Source organism: Diabrotica virgifera, chromosome 1, assembly GCF_917563875.1.
Source record: "Diabrotica virgifera virgifera chromosome 1, PGI_DIABVI_V3a".
Classification (NCBI taxonomy): Eukaryota; Metazoa; Arthropoda; class Insecta; order Coleoptera; family Chrysomelidae; genus Diabrotica; species Diabrotica virgifera.
The window spans coordinates 91,788,475-91,813,223 of NC_065443.1; positions in this window are offsets into that span (position 1 = coordinate 91,788,475).

The following is a 24,749-nucleotide window of genomic DNA, read 5'->3' on the forward strand; positions in this document are numbered from 1 at the left end:
GCCTGAATTGAAAATTGGGCCAAATCCCATCTTAACGTTTAGGAAAAGACTCGTCCATCCATATGTTACTTCTCCATTTTGGTCCAAGGGTGTGGATTTTACGGCCCTTCCCATTTAAAGCCTGTTTTTCGTTCTCGTCCCCAAAATTCCCAAAAATTTCAAAAATTTGAGCCCGACTTTTGCGGCTTCTGATAGCATAGATCATTACCTTTCCAACGCATGTTTAATTTTGAAAATCTGTTATACCATTCAAAAGTTATCGAGCTCAGAAATATGACTCAATTTTTATTTAAAAAATGGAAAATGTTTGTGGATATGTATGTATGTTTGTATGTATGTGTGTGGAAAAGTTAAACCGATCTGAATTTTTTTTTCTGTGTTTCAAGAGGGTGTGAGGGCCGATTCAGAACCGGTCTAATTTTTGACTTCTGACTACCCGTAAGTTAGCTAGAGGACTAGGTAAATACAAAATATATATATCTTAGGGCGTATATATCTTAGGTTCAAGGAAAGACAGGAAAACCGCAAATACACCAAATCAATAGGGTTGGGTCAAGCTTTCAAATGGCGCCTAAGCGATCAAGCTGAGACATACGCAGTGCTCACCATAGCCAAAAAACTGAAAAATTAAACTTTGAAAATTTTGGTTTTTCGACAATTACTCAAAATTTCAACCTACGAATTTCGCCAATAACTCAGCGTTTGTAGAAGGACTCAGGACGCGTCTAACGGTGTATACCTTATATCTGGAAAAATTCGAATTTTTAAGTTATAGGCCTCATAAGTGTGATCAAATCTATTTCTTATGGGAAAAAACGGTTTTTCAAGCTCAATAATTCCTGTAATACGTTCAGTTATCATACTCGATCTTGGATGCATCAGATACTACTTGTCAATACGTTTCAAATTCATGTTTAATAATCAACATCAGGTAAGCCGTTCAGAAGTTATAGAGCTCCAAAAGTATAATTAGTCCAGGAACTGAAATTTTTCACTTCGCAATTTTTATAGAATGGATCGATTTGCTTAAAAATTTGACAATAAGTAGTCAAAGTAGCCAAGGATCAAAATCTATATGATGCCGAAAGACGCTTTTACCATGGGGTGGTTGCCACCTCATCTCGAGGGTGGAATTTTTTTTTATATTTTGACCGCAAATGCTGGTAAAAATATTAATTATAAGCAAAAAATGTTCATTATACATTTTTTTGATAAAATTAATAGTTTTCAATTTATTAGTTATCGAAGCTGTTAGTTTTATATCGGAAAGATTACCAGATAACGGCAGTTCTCGCCAGTGGCGCAGAAATACACCCCCCTACACGCGACACTATTATATATACGAAATTTTAAATTTTCTAAATCTGACTGAATTGAAAATTTTGCCAACTCCCATCTTCAAGTTCAGAAAAAAACTCACCCATTCATATGTCAACCATCCATTTTGGTCCAAGGGTGTCGATTTTACGGCCCTTCTTATTTAGGGTCTGTTTTTGGTTCTGGTCCCCAAAACTTCGAAAATTTAAGTCCGACTTTTGCGGCTTCTAACAGTACTGATCATTACCTTTCCAACGCATGTCTAATTTTCAACATTACCAGAGAACGGCAGTTCTCGCCAGTGGCGCACACCCACACCACCCTACACGCGACACTATATATACACAAAATTTTCGATTTTCTAAATCTGACTGAATTGAAAATTGGGCCAACTCCCATCTTAAAGTTCAGAAAAGACTCACCCATTTATATGTCAACCATCGATTTTAGTCCAAGGGTGTAGATTTTACGGCCCTTCCTATTTAGGGCCTCTTTTTCGTTCTCGTCACCAAAACTCCCAAAAAGTTTAAAAATTTGTCCAACCTTTGCGGCTTCTAATAGAACTGATCATTATCTTTCCAACGCATGTCTAATTTTGAAAATCGGTTATACCATTCAAAAGTTATAGAGCAGGGGTGGCCAAACTGTGGCTCGCGAGCCACATGTGGCTCTTTGAAGGATTATTTGTGGCTCTCAATAAATGTACGTAAATTACTTTTAATTTTTGTGTTTCAAAATGTCCTAAATTAGTGACAAGAAATGTAAAAGACTAAGTGTAACATCCGGACTTTGACAGGTAGACCCCTTATTACCGTTGCTATTCAATTTGACCTTAGAATATGTAATAAGTAAAATATCATCTGATCTGACAGGGAGATTTGGGAATTCGCTGATCAAAACTGTTGTTTGCGTTTGCTGATGATCTAGGTGCAGTCGCTCATTCTACAAGAGAAGTTAGAGAGGTGTTTCCACAACTCGAGGAATAAACAGGTAGTCTGGGCCTTCGAATAAATGAAGAGAAGACGAAATACATACTAGTAACCAAAAATCCAAGACCAAGATTTAGGCAGAACATAAGTATCAATGACCACAACTTCGAAGAAGTCAGAGTTTAAATATCTAGGGGCGGTAGTCGCAGATGACAAACGCATATAAAAAGAGGTCTCCGCAAGGATAGCTGCGGAGAATAGAGCATTATACTCCCTATCATCATTATTAAGATCTAAGTTACTAAAAAGACAATCTAAATTAAGACTGTACAAGCCAATTATTCGCCCAATGGTTACACATGGAAGTGAAACATGGACTCTACATCAGCGGGAAATAAATATGCTGCTGGTTTTTGAAAGAAAAGTTCTCAGAATCATATTGAAAAGCCCTCAAAATGATGAATTGACAGGAGAGTGGAGAAGGCGCCGCAAAGCTGAATTGGTGACTGTCTATGGTACTGAAAACATCGTTAGACATATAAAAGCTAAGATAAGATGGGCAGGTTGTGTGGTATGATTAGAGGAAGACAGAGTGTTAAAGACAGTGTTTTTTGAGAGACGGTAGAAGATCCGTAGGCCGTTCCAGAAAAAAATGGAAAGATGATGAAGAATCGAAGTACTCTGAAATAGTAAAGGCTGCTTGTAGAATTATTTGCATATTTGAAATAACGATGTGAATCATTTTATTTCACTTTAAAATTCGTGAAATCAAAAAACTGAGAGAAAAATTGAATACCTTTTTTACACCCTTAAATAATTGTTTAATTGCGGCTCGCGAAAAATTTCAAATTTTGAAAAATGGCTCGGACTATTATGAAGCTTGGCCACCCCTGTTATAGAGCTTAGAAATGTGACTCAATTTTTATTTAAAAAAGGGAAAATGTTTGTGGATATGTATGTATGTGTGTTTGAAAGTTAAACCGATTTGATATTTTTCTCTGTGTTTAAAGAGGGGGTCAGGGCCGATTTAGAACCTGTGTAGTTTGTTGCTTTTGACCACCCATAAGCCAGCTATAGGACTTGGTAGGTACAAAACGGCATATTTTGTACGCGAAGAGGCAGGAGAACCGCAAATACATCAAATCAATAGTGTTGACTTAAGCTTTTAAATGGTGTCTAAGCCGTCAGGATCGGACATATACACGGCTCAGTATAGCCGAAAAACTGAAAAACTAAACTTTGAAAATTTTGGTTTTTCGACAATTACTCAACATTTCAACGTACGAATTGCGCCAATAACTTAGCGTTTGTAGAAGGACTCAAGACGAATCTAACGATGTATACCTCATATCCGGGAAAATTCGAATTTTTAGGTTATAGGCTTCATAAATATGATAAAATCTATTTCCTGTGGGAAAAACGGTTTCGAGAGCTCAATAATTCCTGTAATAGCTTCAGTTATCATACTTGATAGATCCATCAGATACTACTGGTTAATACGTTTCAAACTCAAGTTTACTGATCAAAATCGGTTAAACCGTTTAGAAGTTATTAAGATACAAAAGTATAATCCAATTAACGATTATTCCCCAAATGGTTTATGTAGTTGTAGTGGTTACGACGCTAAATTTGATCTGGCAACGGGCAATCCGACTTCATTTACCGGCCATCTCAATATATTTTTTTTCAATCTATTTCGAATAGAAAAAAATCTAGTGTACATTCGATGGACACTAGATCATTTGGGAGATAATGCAACAAAGGTGACAATTTATAAAGCTTGACGTGTAATAGAGGAACATTGCATTCAAATTCATACATTTAATTTATAAATACCTTTGAAAAACTCCTGATACAAGAATAAAAAACCGCTAAACGCCGTAAAAAGGAGTGGCGCATAAAATATTCCAGCTACAAAAGATCTGATATGAATGTTACGTGGCGCGAAAATGGATTTTCATTTGATGCAAAACAAAATTTTAGTTTTATTTTAAAATATTTTTCCATAATATTTGCTAAATTTGAAGTAAACGCGCCACAAAAGAGTTTCAGAATTCAAACTGTATCAAAGTTACTCTTTTGTGGCGTGTTTACTTCAAGTTTAACAAATATTATGGAAAAATATTTTAAAATAAAACTAAAATTTTGTTTTGCATCAAATGAAAATCCATTTTCGCGCCACGTAACATTCATATCAGATATTTTGTAGCTGGAATATTTTATGCGCCACTCCTTTTTACGGCGTTTAGCGGTTTTTTATTCTTGTACAATATATTATTCGGAGAGATAGAAGAGAATTTTGTGCGTGATAAGTAATATGGAAAAACTACACGGGGATATGTTGAATTAGTTGTGTACATGACTTTCACCAACGGCCGGAAACCAGAGTTGGGGCCGAGGGTAGTTTTAAGGGGTCAAAATCGCGGATTTTATTATTTTTTTTATGACGCTTATGATCGAGATAGTGCACCAAAATTTGGGAATAAGTAGGTCATGGCGTAACTAAGTAAAATCTCTAGGGGCAGAACGCTTCGTTGCCGACAAAGGGGTGGGGGTAGGGGTGAATATAAAAAATATAAAGGGTTTTTTGCGACGTTCGTGATAGAGATAGTGGACCAAAATTTGGGAATAAGTAGATCATGACATTACTAAGTAAAATCCCTAGAGCCGGAAACCAGAGTTGGGGATGAGGGTAGTTATAAGGGGTCAAGTCGCCGTTTTTATTATTTTTTTTGTGACGCTCATGATCGAGATAGTGCACCAAAATTTGGGAATAAGTAGGTCATGAGGTAACTAAGTAAAATCTCCAGTGGTGGCCCTCTGCGTGGTCGACAAAGGGGTGGGGGTAGGTGTGAATACAAAAAATATTAGGGGATTTTGCGACGTGCTAGATTAAGATAGTGCACCAAAATTTGGAAATAAGTAGACCATGACTTAGCTAAGTAAAATCCCCAGATCCGGAAACAAGAGTTGGGGATGAAGGTAGTTTTAAGGGGTCAAATTCGCAGTGTGTATTTTTTTTGTGGCCCGGCACAACATTTGTCCCCCACGCAGCGTTCCGCCCCTGGAGATTTTACTTAGTAATGTCATGATCTACTTATTCCCAATTTTTGGTGCACTATCTCGATCACGAACGGCAAAAAAACCCCCATATATTTTTATACTCACCCCTGCCTACCACCCCTTTGTACCCCAAGCAGCGTTCCCCCCCTGAAGATTTTACTTAGTTTCGTTATAACCTACTTACTCCCAAATTTTGGTGCACTATCTCCATCATGAGCGCCACAAAAAAAAATAATAAAAACCGCGACTTTTACCCCTTATAACTACCCTCGTCCGCCACTCTAGTTTCCGTCTCTGGGGATATTACTTAGTTATGTCATGGTCTACTTATTTCCAAATTTTGGTGCACTATCTCAATCACGAACGTCGCAAAAAACCCCTTACATTTTTTTAATATTCACCCCTGCTCCACCCCTTTATCGACCATCAGCGTTCCACTCCTGGAGATTTTACTTAGCTACGTCATGACCTACTTATTCCCAAATTTTGGCGCGCTATCTCGATCATAAGCGTCACAAAAAAAATAATAAAAACGGAATTTTGACCCCTTATAACTACTTTCCTTCCCCACTCTGGTTTCCGGCTCTGGGGATTTTAATTATTTATGTCATGGTATACTTATACGCAAATTTTGGTGCACTATCTCAATCACGAACGTCGCAAAAACCCGTTATATTTTTTATATTCACCCCTACCCCCACCCCTTTGTCGGCCACGCAGCGTTGAGCCCCTAGAGATTTTACTTAGGTACGTCATGACCTGCTTATTCCCAAATTTTGGTGCACTATCTCGATCATGAGCGTCATAAAAAAAATAATAAAATCCGCGACTTTTACCCCTTATAACTACCCTCGGCCCCAACTTTGGTTTTCGGCCGTTGGTGAAAGTCATGTACACAACTAATTCAACATATCCCCGTATAGTTTTTCCATATTACTTATCACGCACAAAATCCGCTCCCAGCTCTTAGACTATATACAACTCAGGCATTTTACCTTCTTAAATAAACACCCTGTAACTATGGTTATTCCTTGTTGTGAAATATTTCTATATAATAATATATATTTATTGTAGTAAAAGCTAAACAAGTCATAAATTTCAGGCTAATTACCTTTTTTTGTAAAATTAATATTGAATCCGTTTGATATTATCGACAGAGATTCAGCAAATGAGTCATAAAACACCGGATAGGTATTATCTCCTATAAAAAAGTCACATCCCCCTTATTTATTATGCTTTAGCCGCTACCCGTCTGAGAAGCGGTTACGATAATATTCCAAAAAGGTACTATGGACACGAGCAGCATATTCATCTCTGGAAACCGTATAATTACAACCGGAGACACAGGATAGATAATTTGGATTTTGTTAGGTTATACTTCCAAACCCATCAAAGTAACCACTGAATAAATTACTTCATTTTGTGGTGAATGAGAGGAGTTTTTAGTGGAAGATAACTCAAATTTTTGTCCTCATTTTGAATCAAATTTACAGGGGGGTCACCATAAGTTTTTCCGTGACAGATTAGATTACAATGTGTAAAAGAAAATGTAATTGGGTAGATGTTTTGGAACTATTATTTAATCTGCAAATGGCCCCAGAAAGTATATTCTTATGTAAAAGAATTACATTTGGGCGTGAAATACACAATTACATTTTTTACTATAATAGATACATACAATATTTGTCTATTAAAACACTTTATACAGTGTGTTTGGTAAAGAATGGGCCATAGCTTAACCTTAGATTCACGAGGTTAAAATAGGTCGATTTAAGCTAACTTACCTTAGTACAAAAGTTGACAATAACCGAAATACAGGGTGTCAAAGTTAAACTTTTATTTTATTTATTCTTGAATATTTCCTGACATAGTACATTCTTTTACGGTTTTTCTGTAAATTTTAAAGAACCGCTTGGACTGACATAAAATTTGGCATACGCATAGCTAACATGTCAAAGAAAAAAAGTGATATGGTGCTGATGTGTGCTTTTGCCCTCGGCATGAGTTTCACCCTATTTCGGGAGTAAAAAAAATATATGTCCAAGATAAGTCCCGAAATGGATAAACTGACTAATTTTAAGCAACTTTTGTTCGATAGGGTTTTTTCACCAAATCAATATTTTTGAGTTATTTGCAAGTGAATATGTTCATTTTTCAACAAAATAACCACGTTTTTAGACGGTTCTTCGCAAATAACTCAAAACGTAAGCATTTTGTCGAAAAAAATATCCTTAACCAAACTATAGCCTATAAAAAAATAAAAAAAAAAACGGTGTATATATTAGTTCTCTATACCTAGCAAAAGCAGAGTTATGGCTAATGAAAAATAGTTTCCTTATTCAATAAATTCCAAATATAATAATTCAATACGAAATATCCAAATAATGAAGCATTCTTCGGGAAAACACATTAAAACTTTTTTAAAGTGTTTATAAAAAGCTTTATTTCCGTTTTAAAAAAAAATTATGGCATCAAATATAAGCAAGTTACGCTCAAAATAAAGTTGGTCCCTTTTGTTCTGGCAAAAAAAAATCAGGAAGATCACCCCCAAATTAGCAACTTAAATAAAATTAATCGTTACCGCTTCACAAGTTACTTTGCTTATGTTGTGTTTATAATATGATGTGTAAGTTTCATCGATTCAAAATGTTTATTTAAAAAAATGGTTTTAAAGTAAACTTTTGAAGAATTTTAAATTTAAAAATAAAACACTGAAAACGTTATTTTTCTATACTTCTACAAAATTTATTACAACTAAGTGACTACAGCTGTTTCGGCAGAGTGACTTTCTCTGCCGAAACAGCTGTAGTCACTTAGTTGTAATAAATTTTGTGGAAGTATAGAAAACTAACGTTTTCAGTGTTTTATTGTTAGATAAAATGAACTTCCATCAAGTAGCGGTCGAATCCATCAATTTTAAATTTGAAAAAATGCTTTTTTTCAAAACAACTTAAAAATTGTTAGAGACCAAAAATCTTATACAATAAAAAAGTCGGCTTTACTTTTCTGAATATTTTGTATTTTTTTTTCTGTAAGACAAAAGTTGGTTAAGATACGGTGTTTCTTAATTTGCATACACTCGTTATAAGTGACTCGTTCAAGCCGTTTTAACTACAGCTCTTTAAAAAAAAAAGGACTTTAAACCGATAAAACTTACAGATCATATGATCAATACATACGCGAGTAAAAAACTTGTGAAGTGGTAACAATTATTAAGTTTATTTGAAATGCTAATTAGGGGGTGATTTTCCCGATTTCTTACCAAAAAAAAGGGTCCAACTTTATTTTGAGGGTAACTTGTTTACTTTTGATGCTAAAAAACTTAAAAAAAATAAGCATTTTTTTAAACACTTTAAAAAAGTTAAAATAAGTTTTCCCCAAAAAAGTGCTTCGTTTTTCGTATGGCACGTTAAAATATTCGATTTGGAATTCGACGAATATGAACCTATTTTTCATTAGCTATAACTCTGCTTCTACTAGGTATAGTGACCTATTATTTACACCATGTTTTTTACGTGCTATATTTTTGATAAGAATTTTTTTTTTCGACCAAATTCTTACTTTTTGAGTTATTTGCGAAAAACCGTCTGAAAACGTGGTTATTTTGTAGAAAAGTTAACACATTCACTCGCAAATAACTCGAAAAGTAATAACTTGGTGAAAAATCTTTATAGAAAAAAAGTTGTTTAGAATTAGTCATTTTATCTATTTCCGGACTTATTTCGAACATATATTTTCGACTCCCAAAATGGGGTACCTAAATCTCGCCCCTAGGTCAAAAGCACACATCGGCACAATATTACTTTTTTTCTTTGACTTGTTAGCTATGTGTTTGCCAAATTTCATGTCAATCCTAGGGGTTCTTTAAAATTTAGAGGGTTTGCAATATTTTACCTTTAAAGGACGTACTAACAGGCATGTGATAACAACACGAAATTTGGTAAGCGAGTGTTTTTTGGGATGAGAAATCTAAATTCGCTACCAAAAATTATGTACTCCCCAGAGGGCGCCACATACGTCTTTCACTGCTCATTTAATACGTTAAATTTTTTTTATCCTTCACTCTACATTCTTTTTGAATCAAAATTTTTATTCTTTTAATATTTTTACTTAAAAAAGGTATACCACATTCATCTCGCTAAACTCAACTGTTTTCGAGATAAACGCATTTTAAATCTGCGATACAACATATTTTTGTGTATAATAAAATAACATTTTAGTTACACCCGAAAAATAAACTTGAAACCATAATAATTGTGCCAGTTCTCATATTTACGTAACTGCATCGCAAATTCGATTTAAAAAAATTTGCGATACAATTTTGAAAATTTTTATGGTTTTAAATTATTTTTCGGGTGTAACTACAATGATTATTTCATTCATAGGATATTCTGACCAATAGAAAGCCACAGAAATAAAAATTAAAATGATAATTTTTGATAATATCCCGTCGTCAAGTATATTACGTCAGATGACCTTCGTTGCTACGAAAAAATACATTTTAAAAAAATACTGTTTTAAAAGTTATAAAAGTGATGAATTTCAACCGTCAAATATTTATAACAACTGAGTGTTTAACTGTAGTAATTTGTACTTACATAAATAAATTACAATAAATTTTGGTTTTGAATAGTTTTATTCATGAAATAATCGCAGCAAATTGCACTCGATCTCTAAAATTATTATCGAATTGTTTCCCTCGTGCCACTTTGACATAATTTCAATCCCCTTCGGATCGTGAAATTAAAACTGTCAAAGTGTCACTAGGGAAAAATTCGACAATTTTAGAGCTCTTGTGCAATCAGTACTGATAATATGAAAAAAATAATGTTGCCTCGCAGATTTAAAATGCGTTTATTATAAAACCGGTTGAGTTTAACGATATGCATGTAGTATATCTTTTTTAAGTAAAAATATTAAAAGAATAAAAGTTTTGATTCAAAAAGTATATAGAGTGGGTAGCAAAATAATTGAACCTATTTAATGAGCGATGAAAGGCGTATGTGGCGCCCTCTGAGCAATACATAATTTTTGGTGGCGAATTTAGATTTTTCGTTCCAAAAAATCCCAGCTTACCAAATTTCGTGTTATTATCCCATGCCTGTTAGGAAATATTCAAGAATAAATAAAATAAAAGTTTAAATTTGACACCCTGTATTTCGGTTATTATCAACTTTTTTACAAAGATAAGTTAACTTAAATCGACCTATTTTAACCTCTGTCTAGTAGCTTGTTTCTCCAGTTATCTATTTTTAACTCACGTAAATCTGCTTGGACGCTGTCAAACTATCTTTTACGAGGTCTTCCTTTCCTTTTTTCCCGACTGGTTTCCTGTTCAATATCATCCTGATCATTCTATGATTTTTCAATCTTTGCACATGTCCCAGCCATCTTATTCTATGCGCTTTTATTATTGCGGTGATTTTTGGTTCCGTATACAGCTGTTCCAACTCTTTGTTTATCCTTCTTCTCCATCCCATTTGTGTGTTAGTGCCTCCGTAAATTTATCGGAGGATTTTCTTCTCCTAACTTTCCAATCTTTCTTCATCTACCTTTCTCAAATCCCATAATTCAACTCCATATACTACCGCATCTCTAATCACTGTCTTGTAAATTATTTCTTTTGTTTTTCTTGAAACAGACTTCATTAGGGATCTCAGCATTCCGTATTTCTGGTTGCCTTTTGTAATTCTGGATTCTATTTGTTTATCTCCAGGTTCATTTTCCTTTACTTTAGTAGAGGACAGCATCATCAATCTCAAGTAGCACAATATTAGGACAGCATTGAATATGTACATCAGTATCTTGATTGCTCCTTCAGGTAGTTCTTTAAGTACTAGTCCAATTATAAGGTCATATCTAAGAGATTTTTGTTATTTAGGATTTTGATCTCTCCTCCATAGATCCCTACCGCATGGGCGTTGATGCCTAGAGACGGTGTAAATATATACATATAGGTTTTTGATTACTTCTTCGATTTCGGTAATTTTGACTTTTCTGGTAGGAACACACCGGTATTTGGTGAATATTCATTTTATGAAGGTGATAACTTTTGATTTCAATACTTCCAAAAAATTGAACATACGCTAATGTTACTACTATGTAATGGAAGCAGCTCAACTGAATCCTTTCGGGCTGTAGTGTCAAAAGTTAGAATAGCAATGATGATTGCCAACCTTCGTCGCGGAGATGGCACGTAAAGAAGAAGAATAATCTCACTACAGCTGTTTCGGCAGAGTTTCTTTAGTGATGTTTTTTACTGTGTCCTGCACTTTGAAGTCTCTAACTGAATAAGTTGAGAAGTGAGAGACTGTCCGTCTTAAGTTGGTCATAATAGAAAAACGGATTCTAAGTACGCACTTCACCTTGTAGATCATAATCATTCATTTAATGAACAGTTTTGAATTCTTCATACTCAAAGTAAAATAAAAGCCTTAAGGCCTTAAGCTCTATTTATTAGAATATATGGAAATTGAAAAATTAAAAATACAGATATAATTCTAAATGATCAACTTGAGACAAACAGCTCTTCCCTTCTCAATATATTCAGTTAAAGACTATACCGTGTAGACACATAATAAAACACATCAAAGGCACTCTACTGAAAGAGATTTCGTGATATTAATTTGTATTTACATTAAAAGTATTGAAAAGCAAAATACTTTAAGCTAATTAGCAAAATACAAGGAAAAGTTATGTACCAGTAATTTTATTGCTGGAATAGAATTTTATCATCGTATATATTAACAAGAATAAAAAACCGCTAAACGCCGTAAAAAGGAGTGGCGCATAAATTATTCCAGCTACAAAAGATCTGATATGAATGTTACGTGGCGCGAAAATGGATTTTCATTTGATGCAAAACAAAATTTTAGTTTTATTTTAAAATATTTTTCCATAATATTTGTTAAACTTGAAGTAAACACGCCACAAAAGAGTAACTTTGATACAGTTTGAATTCTGAAACTCTTTTGTGGCGCGTTTACTTCAAATTTAGCAAATATTATGGAAAAATATTTTAAAATAAAACTAAAATTTTGTTTTGCATCAAATGAAAATCCATTTTCGCGCCACGTAACATTCATATCAGATCTTTTGTAGCTGGAATATTTTATGCGCCACTCCTTTTTACGGCGTTTAGCGGTTTTTTATTCTTGTATCAGGAGTTTTTCAAAGGTATTTATAAATTAAATGTATGAATTTAAATGCAATGTTCCTCTATTACACGTCAAGCTTTATAAATTGTCACCTTTGTTGCATTATCTCCCAAATGATCTAGTGTCCATCGAATGTACACTAGATTTTTTTCTATTCGAAATAGATTGAAAAAAAATATATTGAGATGGCCGGTAAATGAAGTCGGATTGCCCGTTGCCAGATCAAATTTAGCGTCGTAACCACTACAACTACATAAACCATTTGGGGAATAATCGTTAATTGGATTATACTTTTGTATCTTAATAACTTCTAAACGGTTTAACCGATTTTGATCAGTAAACTTGAGTTTGAAACGTATTAACCAGTAGTATCTGATGGATCTATCAAGTATGATAACTGAAGCTATTACAGGAATTATTGAGCTCTCGAAACCGTTTTTCCCACAGGAAATAGATTTTATCATATTTATGAAGCCTATAACCTAAAAATTCGAATTTTCCCGGATATGAGGTATACATCGTTAGATTCGTCTTGAGTCCTTCTACAAACGCTAAGTTATTGGCGCAATTCGTACGTTGAAATGTTGAGTAATTGTCGAAAAACCAAAATTTTCAAAGTTTAGTTTTTCAGTTTTTCGGCTATACTGAGCCGTGTATATGTCCGATCCTGACGGCTTAGACACCATTTAAAAGCTTAAGTCAACACTATTGATTTGATGTATTTGCGGTTCTCCTGCCTCTTCGCGTACAAAATATGCCGTTTTGTACCTACCAAGTCCTATAGCTGGCTTATGGGTGGTCAAAAGCAACAAACTACACAGGTTCTAAATCGGCCCTGACCCCCTCTTTAAACACAGAGAAAAATATCAAATCGGTTTAACTTTCAAACACACATACATACATATCCACAAACATTTTCCCTTTTTTAAATAAAAATTGAGTCACATTTCTAAGCTCTATAACAGGGGTGGCCAAGCTTCATAATAGTCCGAGCCATTTTTCAAAATTTGAAATTTTTCGCGAGCCGCAATTAAACAATTATTTAAGGGTGTAAAAAAGGTATTCAATTTTTCTCTCAGTTTTTTGATTTCACGAATTTTAAAGTGAAATAAAATGATTCACATCGTTATTTCAAATATGCAAATAATTCTACAAGCAGCCTTTACTATTTCAGAGTACTTCGATTCTTCATCATCTTTCCATTTTTTTCTGGAACGGCCTACGGATCTTCTACCGTCTCTCAAAAAACTCTGTCTTTAACACTCTGTCTTCCTCTAATCATACCACACAACCTGCCCATCTTATCTTAGCTTTTATATGTCTAACGATGTTTTCAGTACCATAGACAGTCACCAATTCAGCTTTGCGGCGCCTTCTCCACTCTCCTGTCAATTCATCATTTTGAGGGCTTTTCAATATGATTCTGAGAACTTTTCTTTCAAAAACCAGCAGCATATTTATTTCCCGCTGATGTAGAGTCCATGTTTCACTTCCATGTGTAACCATTGGGCGAATAATTGGCTTGTACAGTCTTAATTTAGATTGTCTTTTTAGTAACTTAGATCTTAATAATGATGATAGGGAGTATAATGCTCTATTCTCCGCAGCTATCCTTGCGGAGACCTCTTTTTATATGCGTTTGTCATCTGCGACTACCGCCCCTAGATATTTAAACTCTGACTTCTTCGAAGTTGTGGTCATTGATACTTATGTTCTGCCTAAATCTTGGTCTTGGATTTTTGGTTACTAGTATGTATTTCGTCTTCTCTTCATTTATTCGAAGGCCCAGACTACCTGTTTATTCCTCGAGTTGTGGAAACACCTCTCTAACTTCTCTTGTAGAATGAGCGACTGCACCTAGATCATCAGCAAACGCAAACAACAGTTTTGATCAGCGAATTCCCAAATCTCCCTGTCAGATCAGATGATATTTTACTTATTACATATTCTAAGGTCAAATTGAATAGCAACGGTAATAATGGGTCTACTTGTCAAAGTCCGGATGTTACACTTAGTCTTTTACATTTCTTGTCACTAATTTAGGACATTTTGAAACACAAAAATTAAAAGTAATTTAGGTACATTTATTGAGAGCCACAAATAATCCTTCAAAGAGCCACATGTGGCTCGCGAGCCACAGTTTGGCCACCCCTGCTCTATAACTTTTGAATGGTATAACCGATTTTCAAAATTAGACATGCGTTGGAAAGATAATGATCAGTTCTATTAGAAGCCGCAAAGGTTGGACAAATTTTTAAACTTTTTGGGAGTTTTGGTGACGAGAACGAAAAAGAGGCCCTAAATAGGAAGGGCCGTAAAATCTACACCCTTGGACTAAAATCGATGGTTGACATATAAATGGGTGAGTCTTTTCTGAACTTTAAGATGGGAGTTGGCCCAATTTTCAATTCAGTCAGATTTAGAAAATCGAAAATTTTGTGTATATATAGTGTCGCGTGTAGGGTGGTGTGGGTGTGCGCCACTGGCGAGAACTGCCGTTCTCTGGTAATGTTGAAAATTAGACATGCGTTGGAAAGGTAATGATCAGTACTGTTAGAAGCCGCAAAAGTCGGACTTAAATTTTCGAAGTTTTGGGGACCAGAACCAAAAACAGACCCTAAATAGGAAGGGCCGTAAAATCGACACCCTTGGACCAAAATGGATGGTTGACATATGAATGGGTGAGTTTTTTTCTGAACTTGAAGATGGGAGTTGGCAAAATTTTCAATTCAGTCAGATTTAGAAAATTTAAAATTTCGTATATATAATAGTGTCGCGTGTAGGGGGGTGTATTTCTGCGCCACTGGCGAGAACTGCCGTTATCTGGTAATCTTTCCGATATAAAACTAACAGCTTCGATAACTAATAAATCGAAAACTATTAATTTTATCAAAAAAATGTATAATCAACATTTTTTGCTTATAATTAATATTTTTACCAGCATTTGCGGTCAAAATATAAAAAAAAATTCCACCCTCGAGATGAGGTGGCAACCACCCCATGGTAAAAGCGTCTTTCGGCATCATATAGATTTTGATCCTTGGCTACTTTGACTACTTATTGTCAAATTTTTAAGCAAATCGATCCATTCTATAAAAATTGCGAAGTGAAAAATTTCAGTTCCTGGACTAATTATACTTTTGGAGCTCTATAACTTCTGAACGGCTTACCTGATGTTGATTATTAAACATGAATTTGAAACGTATTGACAAGTAGTATCTGATGCATCCAAGATCGAGTATGATAACTGAACGTATTACAGGAATTATTGAGCTTGAAAAACCGTTTTTTCCCATAAGAAATAGATTTGATCACACTTATGAAGCCTATAACTTAAAAATTCGAATTTTCCCAGATATAAGGTATACACCGTTAGACGCGTCCTGAGTCCTTCTACAAACGCTGAGTTATTGGCGAAATTCGTAGGTTGAAATTTTGAGTAATTGTCGAAAAACCAAAATTTTCAAAGTTTAATTTTTCAGTTTTTTGGCTATGGTGAGCACTGCGTATGTCTCAGCTTGATCGCTTAGGCGCCATTTGAAAGCTTAACTCAACCCTATTGATTTGGTGTATTTGCGGTTTTCCTGTCTTTCCTTGAACCTAAGATATATACGCCCTAAGATATATATATTTTGTATTTACCTAGTCCTCTAGCTAACTTACGGGTAGTCAGAAGTCAAAAATTAGACCGGTTCTGAATCGGCCCTCACACCCTCTTGAAACACAGAAAAAAAAATTCAGATCGGTTTAACTTTTCCACACACATACATACAAACATACATACATATCCACAAACATTTTCCATTTTTTAAATAAAAATTGAGTCATATTTCTGAGCTCGATAACTTTTGAATGGTATAACCGATTTTCAAAATTAAACATGCGTTGGAAAGGTAATGATCTATGCTATCAGAAGCCGCAAAGGTCGGGCTTAAATTTTTGAAATTTTTGGGAGTTTTGGGGACGAGAACGAAAAACAGGCTTTAAATGGGAAGGGCCGTAAAATCCACACCCTTGGACCAAAATGGAGAAGTAACATATGGATGGACGAGTCTTTTCCTAAACTTTAAGATGGGATTTGGCCCAATTTTCAATTCAGGCAGGTTTAGAAAATCGAAAATTTCGTGTATATATAGTGTCGCTTGTAGGGGTGTTGTGCGCCACTGGTGAGAACTGCCGTTCTCTGTGGATACTTCAAAATATTACGATTTTTTTTTGGCTTGGACTATAGTCATTCAGCCAGTCTCAATCAAAATTAAATGTATTAAAGATATTGCCAATTAGTGAAACATGGTTATTATAATAATATTACAATATTTTACTTGGTATTTTACCTACTCATTACAGGTAATGTACATACTAGATTAATAAATATTATAAATATATTACACTTTAGGTTTATCAAGAACACATAGTGTATACATTTTACAAATAAAAATATTAATGTTAGTTATTTTAAATAAATGCATTTTTTGTATTTTTTTTGTTTTGTTTTTTTTTGTCACTACGACAAGATATCAACCCGGTTCAATCCCTCGGATGCTTAAATCCTCCTGGTGATTTTTTTTTATTTTTTTTATATATTTTTATATTTTTTTTGTATTTTTTTAGTTATTAGATTATTTTAGATAGTAGATTTTTTTAATTTAAACATTTTTTTTTAATTTTGTTTATTTCATTTTTTTATTATTTTTTTACTATTTTTTTAAACATATTTTACAAATACCTATAACTGTTTACAATAATATTTTACTATCCTACAATAAAGATTCCAAACCGTCAAAAATTTTCTTTTTATTCAGTGACAGAATAAAGAGAATATTTACAGGTAGTGGGATGTTCTGGTTTATAATTATTTCAATTAGGTGATTGGTTAGGTGTTTATGCTTCTTGCATTCAAAAAATATATGGCTCCAGTCACTTTTAACCTCACATTCTTGACAAATATTCGAATTTAATATGTTTATTTTAAATAAATGAGCAGGATAACATGCATGTCCAAATCTAATAATTCTACTGATGGTGGATATGTATTTGCGAGGGAGGGTGAAATTATTATACCAAGGTTTTTCAAACTTTATTTTGTTGTTGATATGCTACAGTACCTTTCCCATATTACGATTACATACATATTACGATTTAATCAGAATCACCTAAATAAAATATGGTTCCTCACTGTGTTACAGGGTTTATTTAAAAACTTAAAAACTATTTTTGCTCAGTATTTTAAAACTATTCGACGTATTCTTTACATATTTGGTAGAAAGTGTAGGTACTCTACACCAATAAAATGTTAACCACTCGCAGCCGATCACGCACCAGCGCGTGATATGGTTACTTCAGTCAGGTGCCGTTCAACAAAATGGCTACTAACTGAGTTCCACCCTCTTCGCTAACAGGCAGCGAATGGGTTAAATAAACGTTTCTAAACTGTTACCAGAGGCATGCGATAACGGACAGTGAATGGTTGACCATTCCCAAATTCTACGCCACTGGCGGAATTACCATTTAAGCGCAATTTTTGGATCATCCAATAGGCCTTTTCATCTATTGTCATTTGTTTCTAGCTTCTGTCATGTGTCACACAATATTAATATATCTAAGCCATACGTCTTTGGTTTGTATCATTGGTATATACCAATAACGTATGACGTAGATATATTAATATTATGTGACACATGACAGAAGCTCGAAACAAATGACTGTAAATGAAAAGCCCTATACTCTCTATATAAATAACAATCTCTTCGCACGTAGCGATAAAGTCATTCATTTTCGAGATATTTGAACTTAAACATGTAACGGCACAGTTATGTTGATTAATGTATTGTGGCGCTTAATTTTTAATTTCAAATATCTCGAAAACTAATGTAAGGCTACATCAGCACGCCATCAAAACGAAAAACGTGTTCCAAGTTAGTATTCTGTTAATTTTGAGTTATTGAACTTTGATCCATTATTTAATTCCAAGGAGGTACGAAGTTCGCCGGGTCAGTTAATATTAATATTTATAATTAATGGGTAGTACCGATAACGGCACACATTGTAAACAATAAAAGGCTGAAATCGGGTGTGTACTGAAATCTAGAACTTTAGCAGATGTTAAATTAATTTCGGGAAACGTTTATGCGATTCTTTGAAAATTAAAACTTACTTTTCCCACATAACCTTAGCTTGATTTAGTATTCACTTTTGTACATTTTCAGAACAGTGATTTATGATTTTTTCTTTGATCTTTTACATAAAGCACGTGCCAGTAGCTTTGTAATTTATTTCTGGATTATATTGTTCTGTATATACTTTTTAGAATATTTATGTTTAACATTTATGTAGAAAAGTGTAGAACCTGGTCACTGACATCACTTGTCGATATTGTCTTTGAATTTATTTAAATCGCCCAAGTATTAAAAGGGAAACAAATAGAATATGCAGCCTTCAGCGTATCATTTATGAAATAATACAAAAAGTAAGAACTAAAAAAGGATACCCAACATGAGAACAATAACTTAAAATAATCTGCTATGCAGACGATGCAATATTAATCTCTAAGAGTGAAGATGATTTACAACGTATGTTGCCCCAATTTAATATAACCGCCAGAAAATTCAACATGTTAATTTCCTCAAAAAAGGCAAAATGCATGATTATAACAGCAAATCCAAAGAATGTAAATAATTGGACCTCCAGGGTCAGATAATAGAACAAGTGATTGAGTTAAAATACCTAGGCATCACTATTTATACACGGAAAGCTCGAAAGAGAAGTGGAAGATTAAGTAAATAGAGCAAACAGTGCCGCAGTTTTCCTGAATATCACAATATTATGGAGAAATAAAAATATCGGAAAAGAAATAAAAGACAGAATTTACAAAACAATCATCACACCAATAATGACAAACACTGCAAAAACACGACCTGACAAAGAGAGGATAAAAGAGTGCTCGAAACAGTGGAGATGAAACCCCTTTTAAAAAACAATGGTAAGACACTATGGGACAGAGCTACAAGTACACATATACGACGGAGATGCAGGGTGGGGAACATTAATAACTGGATAAGAAACATAAGAGTAGAATGAAATGACCACTTAAACCGAATGACAATAAATAGAGTAATATGGACGGTGGTAGTCTAACAACATCACGAGAAAAACCAAATGCAAAATGCAAAATATACAAAACCCTGATAAAACCGATCCTTATATATGGATCAGAGACATGGACACTAACGAAAAGCGATGAGAACTTATTAGGTACGTTTGAACGAAAAATCCTTAGACACATATATAAGGGGGTGAAAGAAAATGACCTATGGCGCAGAAGATATAATTTTGAACTATACGCAGCATACAACAAACCCGACGTCATAACCTCCATAAAGATCGGACGTCTGCGCTGGATGGGCCATGTTGAACGAATGTTGGAGACCGAAACAACAAAACACATAATAAAGCAAACACCATTAGGGAGAAGGTCAAAGGGAAGACCCAAACTTAGATACATGGAACAAGTGGAACAATATCTGAAAACACTTGAGATTACCCACTGGAAGAACAAAGCAAGGTACAGAACAGAATGGCCGAAAATCCTAGAAAAATCCAGGACCCAAAAAGGGTTGTCGAGCTACTGATGATGATGATGATGGACGGTAGTAGACGATTCTCAAATGGGAAGACGATCAGTGGGAAAACAACGAAAACGATGGAACGTCAACTTACTGGAGGCACATTGAAAAAAGAGACAGAGTCATGTCTATTAGGGTGGAACGAAAAAAATTATTTCATAATTTCAATGTGAAATAGTGATAGAAAGTTGGCTATACGCTCTGAGCTCCGCTGGTGTCGCTCCTAGCGGTTACTAATTCAACTTTTACCGGTAATTTTTAAATTTATTATTTATTTGTTATCGCTTAATATTTACAACGCAAAAAAGTAATTAAATTGTAATCGATTTTTTTAAGATTTTTCTAATCATTTTGACGTTCTATTGATAAAATATCAATTTCTTACTTCGGATACTTTGACAATAATCGTGTAGATGGCGCTAAGATTATAATAGATGATTTATAATTAGATATTACGGAACATTAAAAAAACTTAAATTCAGTATTTAAAACGTAAGTATATTTAAGGTAAAAATATATACCACAGCTTTGACCAACTAATATTGTTTATAATTAAGGTTTTTAATTTTAATTTTAAAATAATCACTTTCGACATTTATGTCAAATTTCCAGTAAACGTTTACAAACTTGTCACTACTGGCGTTCGCGAATTTGTAAATATCCCCTCTACGTACGAGCTCACAGCGTATAGTCATTGTTAAGCCACAAATAAAATATTTTTCCAAACAAAATATTTTTAGAGGTGCCGCAAAAGAGTTGAAAATCAGAATTTTTAGTTAAATTTTGAGAATTTTGATGATTTTGGTTTGGTAAAAAATAGGTATTGTAATGTCTTAATTCCTCTTTTAAATGATAAATACACACTGCAAAAACCAACCTTTCAAGATAATTTTAGTTTTAGCTTACCACAATCCAATATTTATTTTTATTAAAACTGGCAAAATTTGAACTTGAATTCCACATTTAATAAATGTTTAATAGCAAATATTTATTTCATTCCTTAATACAGTATGTCCCTGTAAGTTGTATCCATATGGAAAACTTTTTTATTATTAATTTTACGAAAAAAAGTTATTCTTTATAAAAAGCTCTGCATGGTCCAAAACCTAAGATTTAACCATCAAATATCAAATTTTTTGAATATTATACGAGGTATGTCAAAAAGTTTGAATTTCACTCAAGAGTAAAGTAGCTTTATTTTTCGTAATATTGGAAATTGCTATTATGAAAAGTTGTTTGGAATTAAAAACTATATTCTAATATGCAATTACATCCTTCTAATTGAAAAAAAAAAATTTTTTTGAGAAGTTATGGATCTCAATATTTTTTCAGTTATTTCAGTTCTGATAACTCTTTTATTATTAATTTTACGAAAAAAAGTGATTCTTAATAAAAAGTTCTGGATGGTCTAAAACTTAAAATACAACCATCTTATATCAAATTTTATCAATTTTATACGAGGTATGTCAAAAAAATAAATTTAGATCAAAAGTAAAGTACCTTTATAGTTCAGAAAATTTCAATTAGAAGGATGTAATTACATACTGAAACATAGTTTTTAATTCTAAATAACTTTTCATTATAACAATTTTCGATATTGTGAAAAATAAACGTATTTTACTCTTGAGCGAAATTCATATTTTTTGACATACCTCGTAGAAAATTGATAAAATTTGACAAAAGATGGTTGTATTTTAGATTTTCGACCATGCAGAACTTTTTATTAAGAATCACTTTTTTTCGTAAAATTAATAATAAAAGAGGTATTTGAATTAAAATAACTGAAAATAATGTTAGTTATCCATAATTTTTCAAAAAAAAATTTTCAATTAGAAGGATGTAATTGCATACTAGAATACAGTTTTTAATTCCAAACAACTTTTCATAATAGCAATTTTCAATATTGTGAAAAATAAAGCTACTTTATTCTTGAGTGAAATTCAAACTTTATGAGATACCTCGTATAATATTCAAAAAATTTGATATTTCATGGTTAAATCTCAGGTTTTGGATCATGCAGAGCTTTTTATAAAGAATAACTTTTTTTCGTAAAATTAATAATAAAAAAGTTTTCCATATGGATACAACTTACAGGGACATACTGTATAACTTAACATTTCAACTATAGTAGAAGAGCACATTTCAATAATAGAGGAACTTGTACCAACCTTCCTAGGAATATAAAAACTGCTTAAAAACATAACTCCTGCTTCCGGAATAAGTGAAGCTATAAAAGATAGGGTAATGGAGCATTTTCAAGGTGACAATCCTTTGAACATTTCCAATATAACAGATGTCGGATGTGATGAAACTGCCACTAACACCGGTGTTAACAATGGTGTAATAGGATTAATAGAAAAAAACCTAAATAAGCCGTTGAAGTAGCTGATTTGTTTATTCTATACCAATGAATTGCTTTTGCGTCATCTGTTTTGCACATTTGAATGACCCTATTTGAAAGGCCCTAATGAATTTGGAGGACTTTTAGGGAAACAACTTGAATCTCTAACCAGCTTCCTGTGGGTAATTTCGCTCCCATACAAAACGACCTCCCTACTCTAGATATTAAGGATGATCTAAGCACATATCAAAAATATTTACTTGAAATATGCAAAGCAATCTCCAGTGGTGTATGTCCTTCTGATCCTTCTTAAAAAACTCATGGGAAATTGACTTATTCACGATGGCTTACGTTGTCCAATCGCATTCTTCGGTTACATGTTGCAACAGAGAATCCTTCAAATAATCTGAAAACTTTAAATATGTATTTGATGAAGGTGTATGCAATAGTCTGGTTTCATATCAAACTGAAATCATTTTGTGTAAATGGATCAACACATCTATGGAGACTCATCAAATTTTCACGTTATCTTTTTTTGTAAGGAACATCTCCAAATAATTGATCCAGTAATTCAAAGGAATGGTTACTTCTCTCACCCAGAAAATGTGTTTCTCTCCTTGTTATGTGACAAGAAAACACATAAGGAATCTAGGTCTGCGGCGAGTTTTGAAGACAAGATCGGAACTCATAAATTAGGTAAAGAAATTTGTTGTCCCGAAGCTTAACTTTAATGCCAATGACTACATTGATATAATTAAATGGACGGAAAAAGAAATTACTGAGCCTCCTATGACAAAACATATAAATGACGAAGACTTAAAAAAGTATATAAGTACAGCAAGATACCCTAGTTTTCAGGTGCACTGTGTGGATTTTCCGTGTTTTCTTTGTCATACACAAGCAGCGAAAAGAGTTATAAAGCTCGTGATTGAGTCATCTCTTAGTGTCTGTGGTCTTGAAGCAAAAATGGCTTTGTTAGAACAAAGATTGCTTCCCAAAAGATTATATCCAAGTTTAAGATAAAAGAACAATTTATTTAAGTATCAAGAGGAATATTGTAACTAAAGAAATCTTATAGCAATGTGTACAAATAGCAATGACAGCAATGTTAACTGTTATTAGAAACACTATTTGACTAAGAAATTTAGCTACGGCACCATGTTAAATATGTAAAATATTTGAAAATTTCTGTATGTTTTTGTTAAAAACCTATCTTTTTAAAGCTCTTGCGGCACCTCAAGATGTAAACCTAGAACAAAACTATTTTGTAGTTTTATTGCAGACATAATAAGGCAATTTTCGAGTGCTATCAGAAAGTTCTTTGAAAAAAATAATTCCTATCCTTTCGTTCTACCCTAATGTCTATACAAAAAGAAGAAGAAATGTTTTTTAATTATTAAGAAAGATTATTTAACGCTATGAATAGATTTATTAGTAAAATATCGATCGTAGGAAATTATAATGTAAAAACAACACCAAAACAAACAAGTATAATTTTTATATTCGATAAAAAAGTTACTTTAGCAATAAGACACGATATAAATCTAAGAAATAATCCTCAATAAAAAGTTTCAAATATCATAAAGCTTATCTCTTACGTGGCAAAATACAAACTGTCTTAATTTCCCAAAGGAGTTCTGTACTCCGAAAAAAGATTAAAATATTTTAAAAGTAAAAAAACAAAGTGTAAAATTTTCATAACGCGAAAGGGACATTTGTAGGGTATATTGCTTCCTTGTTTTGGCAACAGTTCCAGTAGCTTGAATACTAATGCAATAAGAACCTTTCAACAGCTTTTAAAATATACTTTTACACAAAGAAATATTTTTTCATTGTATAAAAAGTATAATAAAATGTAAAATTTATTTTAAATTTATTTTTTCTACAACCGTGTTAAAAATGCAATTTTTAGCACTCCATGCGTGCGTTAAAAATGCTACTTTAAGGCACTAGTGCTTTAAAATATTTTTAAGGCACTGCAATTTGTATTGACCGTATAGACAATTTTGATGTAATGTCAAAAAAATATAAAAATGGAATGTCAGTCAAGTTCAAGTAAAAGTTTTTGTAAATATTTTCCTGTAATTACGTTTGTAGAAAAAATATTGTATGATATGCGTGTTAAAAAGTATATTTTTAAGGCACTCATGTGAAATGCAGAATTCGCTATCGCTCATTCTGTAAACTTTCACATGCGTGCCTTAAACGTGTACTTTTAACACTTATATCATAAATAACTATTATATTAAATTTGATACAAAGGGAATCATGATATAGGAAGTCATCATCATTCATCTGCCCTGATTTGTCAGTTATTGTT